Below are 6,148 nucleotides of genomic sequence, written 5' to 3' on the forward strand. Positions count from 1 at the left end.
GTAAAAAATAGTATGTCAGAAAAAAATTAAAATACCTACTTTGCTATTTAGAATTTTTAGAAGCTTAAAATTTGTGTGTTGGTCAAAGGTGAATTAAAAAAAGACCACAAAAATTTATAGAAAGAAGCTAGAAATTGATTGCAATCGATAGAAATTATACTCGTTATTATATGAAAATAAACAGCTGGAGATATGGACGTTTAAAAATCAGAACCGTCAAATTCGATCTTTGAGAAATAATTTACCAAAAATCAGCCTTAAAGATATTTGAAATAATTTGTATGATATTCGATAGAAAAAATAAAATAACATGTAACGCGTAAGTACGAAATTCTTTATTTAAGTTATTTTTTTTGTGTTGCTTCTATGTTTTTTTAGGGTAAAATACACATTAATTGCACTGTTAAACGAAAAATAAAATTTGAAAATACTGGTAGTGTGGCATAAGCAGTTTAACTTTAACTTAGTAGATTTTTAAATGTTAGCATTTTTTTTTGTTGGGAAGTAAAATGTAGGTAGGTAGGTACCTATGTTTTATTACCACTGATTTTTTGTAAAAATCGAGTTTTCGCTGAATTCGGGTGTATTACTAAGGGTCATTCTGATTAAGGTACCATTTATTTTTCGTCCCATAAAAATCATCATTTCTCAAAATCAACAAAAACCCTTAATTTCCGAGTTTGAAATTAATGGTTTTTTTTTTTGCATTCAAGAATGTCCTTATATTAAGTGTTGTCACTGCATAATGATGCCATTTTGTTCGTATCATATTTTAAGAACATTTGTTTCCGCAACTTTAATAAAAAATTGCAGTTGTCCTTTCAAGTGTTTATAAATAATACCCTGAAATCCTCTATTAATCCATATATTCTCCACATTTGAAAAAAAAAAGTAAATTATCATGTTGTCTGGGAATTTTATGGAAGCAATAAAAAACGAGTTAATTTGTACATAAATGCACTTGAACTTTTGAGTTATGATGAGGAGACGTACGAGTACATACATATCAAAATAATGTGAACGATTGTTTCAATATTAATTTTCCCACACTTCACGACAGTCAACACCGAGACTGAGAATAAAATCCATCTGTTCCATTTCAATGGGATTGGTAGTAAAATTTTAATTGTTTTATTCTACTCCATATGTTTCGTGTTATAATTCCTTGAACTGTTTTGGGAAGATTGCAGGGGCTTATGCATGTGCACATTGTGCGTGCATATTTGAAAAATATATCGTGCGATATGGTTTTGAGTGAAGGAAAGGATTGAAAATAACATTGAAATGACAGAATTTGTATAAAATAAAACAGAACTTTTTTAAATCAAAGTATAGTAATTTCTTAGAAAAAGAAAGAAATCCAAAATTGAAATGTTAAAGATAATTTTTTGTTAACAAAAAAAAAAAAAAAAAAATTAAATAATTATCAGAAAAAAAATTTAATTAAGTCCAAAGTCAACCATGATCTGAAAAATACATTAAGAATCGAAATTTAAAATAATATTAAGTTAGAGCTTGCCCCAAAATATTTTATCAAACAAATTCTTGACACCAACTAGTCTACCATAGTCTCTACAAAAAGACCATATAAGTATCAATTTAAATACTTAATAATCTAATCAAAGCAATAACTTATTTGATCGGCAGTGGTTCATTTTGTATAGACTTATAATAGTAACAACAAATAAATTAATAAACCACTTCTGATATGGAAAATAAACCTTTTATTACTATTACAATCGAAAGTATTAGTAAAGTGTAAAGTAAATATTTCTATGAGGGAATTATTATTGATGGGCTGTCAAAAAAAAGAATTAATATTTTACCGCGCAATCACTATTTGTCAATAAAACATTTTTCACAACAATAGAAACAGGTATATATTTTTATTTATATGTATGTATGTATTTGTCTCTACTCATTTATTAAGTGCTCGAACTCATATTAGAAACGATAAAGTCAAGTGTTTATTGATTTGTGTTCTTGACTGATCAAACTTGCCCAACAACTATTTGCGCTCCATAAAATCAATTTGGAAGCAATAAAGATAAGAATAAAAAAAAAAAATAAAAACAAAAATGTCACCTAAGGCAAATATTATTTTTATTTGAGTGAATGTGAACAGTGGGAACCCTCTTTTTAGGTACAGATTTGGTCAAATAAAAATTGAGGTTTTCAAATTTAATGAATTTTCTTAAAGGGTGCAACTTCGAAAATGTCAAAAAACGTAGTCACCATTTTTTTGGTTTTTTTTTCGGCGTCTCTTTTGGTATTTTAATGAAATTTTAAAAATAAGGTTTTTTTGTCATAAGAAATTTTGGTAGAAAAAATGGGATCGGGTCAAAATTCTGGCTTCAAAATTCTGCTTTTCAAAATTCTGCTTTTTTAACGAAAATTCTGTTTTTCAAAATTCTGCTTTTTTTCTATTCTGCTTTTCAAAATTCTGCTTTTTAAAATTCTGCTTTTCAAAATTCTGCCAGTCTTATACTTAAACAAAAAAATTCTGCCAATTCTGTTTTTTTTTATAGCTTATTAAAATTTTTGAATATTCATCTTCATTTGACAAATTAAAAAATTTTAAATTATTTTCGGAAATGTTTAGTATTAAAAACCTTTTCTTAATATTTTCAAATTTATTCATTTATAAAACAAAAATTAATATGCATTCAAAGAATGACAAATTATTTAGGTAAGTAATCAAATAAGCAGATAATTTTTCAAGAAGATGATTTTACAGAATTTTGCAAAAAATTAAAAAAGGGTTTGGAAAATTTTAAAAAGCGCGCGCTTTTTAACATTTTCCAAACCCTTTTTTAATTTTTTGCAGAATTTTGAAAAACAGAATTATGAAAAGCAGAATTTTGAAAAACAGAATTTTGAAAAATAGAATTTTGAAAAGCAGAATTTTGAAAGCAGAATTTTGTAAAGCAGAATTTTGAAAGCAGAATTTTGACCCCGGCAGAATTTTGACCCCAACCCAGAAAAAATTGAGTTATCACTAAAAAAAGGGATTCTACTGTAACGATAATGATTTTGTAATTTTTTTAAATCAACAAACTTGTCTTCATAAAATGTATCAACCAATTAAACAAACTCTGATCCTCATATTATTTTAAGCGATAAGAATCATCTGCATTAATACAAAAAAGTTGATAAAAACAACAAGTTATACAACTTTAACAAAAAAAAAAACACATCACTTTTTATAACTTAATAAAATAATTGCACCTTAAACACTAAAAGCATTTAATTTATTTAAAAATAATTGCTCATATTATTATCATCATCGTAAAAGACGAAAAAAAACCACAACAATTTATTGTGATTAAATTACCTTCATAATATAGTTTTCTAATGGGCCATTTCTGAGCACACTTTATAGCACAAGTTCATCTATTATCTACTGCATCAAGTCAATAGATTACAAACCATTGTGTGTCATTAGAATTCAACAAACCTCAATGCATATAATTGCAGCAAATGGGTTTTTGGTATAATTTTATTACAACTTGAATGCAATTTCCATTTCTATGTCATAGTGGCAAATAATTGGCGCGATCTGATGTGATAGAGAGATGATGTTGAGCAAGAAAAGTGCGCCAACTCTCAACTTGAGATTATTTCATTTATTATGGATTTCTAATTTGCAATTTTGCAATGTCATTTGAGTTGATTGTTTTTTAAGTGTAAAAATATGTCAGAAGATAGGTAATAAAATGTGTAAGATTGAATAAAAAATGTGGCTGAGTTGCCATTGCTAAAAAATTATTTTTTACTCAAACATCCCATTTCTGAAGCAAATATTAAGATATTTTTGAGCGGAAATCAACTTATTCTGAACTTATTTCTCTTTTACAAACTATGCTAAAATTTGGCCTTCTTCTCCATCAGGAAATTTTTTACACGTACAAATTTTTTTTTTTAAATAAAGACAATATCTCAATTAAAAATTGCAGTTGGTATTTTTCAAGCTGTCTTCTAAATTGTAATATTTTAATATGATCAAATAAATGCACGTAGGAAAAGTAAAAAGTTGTGAGAAAATTTTAAATCTTTATTCACTCTCATATGAATAAAACGTATACATAGCTATATCTAAAATCAGCAAAATATGTTCGTAAAAACAAAGCTTTTATAAGACAATCATTTTTAGCAAAAAAAAAACAAAACCGACTTCAAAACTGGGTTTTATGGTTTTTAAAATAGTTCCTATAGCTAAAAGTGAACGAAATTGAAATGTGACCACACTGCCAAAAGAATTATCAAAATTGGTTCACTCAGTCCAAAGTTATGAGGTAACAAACATAAAAAAAAACACAGACGAATTGAATACCTCCTCCTTTTTGGAAGTCGGTAAAAATACCGAAAAACATGAAAACTCGTAACTCGAAAAGGAAGCGAAAACGAAAATATTACCTCAAACGTAAAATCTTATTTTAATCCAGGAGCCCGTTTTCAAATAATTGCTTTAAATACAAATGTTTACTTTTTTGAAAACATTTGTAGATACTAAAATTAGGTACACCCGCTAAAGCTTATATTAAAAATAATATATATTGAAATCTGTTGAGTCCACAACGAGAGAGTCAGAAAACTAAACAATTTATTGAAGGCAGTCAAACAATTTTCATTTTAATAACGCTACACCTTATTTGTGACTAACAAAGACAAATTTCAATCAAATTGTTAAAAATGTTTTTGAGAAAAATATGATTTTCATATTTCTGCAGCGCTAGCATGTTAAGATATGTGTCGTTCTAAATGAAATTAGTTAGAAGATATCCTGAGAAATCCTCCAAAACGTAAATTTGCAATGTAGGAACTAAGTAGCTATGTCATAAGTTAAAAATTATGTCTATTCATGGCAAATATTTGTTTGTTCCAGTGGACAGACATTTTCCAAGGTCAATGGAAGTACTAATTTTAGTATCATACATTTCTTTTGTAGCTTAAAAACACTTTTGCATCTGATAATTTTTTTTTAATATAATAATTTTTTTCGAATGTGTTCAATGTTCATGTTGCGGCATCTTTAATCTCATTCGATCTAGCACTAAAAAGCAAACAAAAGGCATGAAAAATATGGCCATATTGTATTAATATAAGTTATTCAGATTTTAAACCATCACGTTTCCCCTTATCTCTCTCTTAAAAGGCTGTTTATTAAGACCATCCTCAGATGAAGGGTGGCGTATACGTACTATTTTTTTCTATAGAAAAACTTAAAAAATTGTATAAAAAATTCTGAATGGATTAATATATTTTTATGATCATTTTATGATACTTTATAATATTTATAACTGGACAGGAAAAAAATATTAAGGCAGTAATTTAGATCATTGTGATAAAAGTCTTTGTGGAAAGACACCTACAAAAAATTATGGCAAATTCAGAATTGAAGCAGACATTAAACTTACACTCAAAAGAAATATTTTAAACAGTTAATATTTTCATTCACTTGCAGTCTAGAAATAACCTACTTCCACATCAAGTATTACGTTTTTTTTTTTTCAATTCCATATCCACTCATAAAATCATGCCTTTGCTCTCCTTTGAACCCAGTAATAGCTCTATATTAAAGCCATGTTAACAGTTTCTTAACATAACACCAACTTTCATTAAGCAGTCGTGGCCGAGCGGTTAAGGCGTCTGACTAGAAATCAGATTCCCTCTGGGAGCGTAGGTTCGAATCCTACCGACTGCGAGAGTTCTTTTTTTTTTTAATTTTTAATTAAACATTTCAACTTTTAAATTCCAATTAATAATTTATGTAACCCTACATAAAAAAAAACCACATGTAGAAATATCGTCTCATGAATAACGTTTTTCTCTCTCGTAAAATTGACTTTTAATTATACAAAAACTCAAGTCTTTTCATTTTCTAAAGTGATGTGTGGTAACATAATGTAAATTGAATTGCTCAAACAGAGTGTGGTGAGGTAAAAAGTGAAGAAACCCCAACATGAGGGTAAACCCTTCCTCTTACCCAACAGAGGGTATCTCTGTATCTTTACTTTATTCGATTTTTCTCAATGAGATGTGTCAGACAAGAGGGTAGTCAGTAGACCATATTCGTATATAATGAAAAGAGACACAATGGGTATAAGGTATCTATCTCCTGCCGCTATAAAGAGTGTGGGAGTGTGAT

The 6,148-nt window shown here is 27.9% G+C and overlaps 1 non-coding gene across 1 annotated transcript; it reads left to right on the forward strand.

The window, feature by feature from the left end:
• The first annotated feature begins 5,622 nt into the window (after positions 1 to 5,622).
• On the forward strand, positions 5,623 to 5,704 carry Trnas-aga (transfer RNA serine (anticodon AGA)). The gene has a single exon. It is a non-coding gene; the product is annotated as a tRNA-Ser (tRNA).
• The last annotated feature ends 444 nt before the right edge of the window (positions 5,705 to 6,148 follow it).

Source organism: Episyrphus balteatus, chromosome 1, assembly GCF_945859705.1.
Source record: "Episyrphus balteatus chromosome 1, idEpiBalt1.1, whole genome shotgun sequence".
NCBI classification, from domain to species: Eukaryota; Metazoa; Arthropoda; class Insecta; order Diptera; family Syrphidae; genus Episyrphus; species Episyrphus balteatus.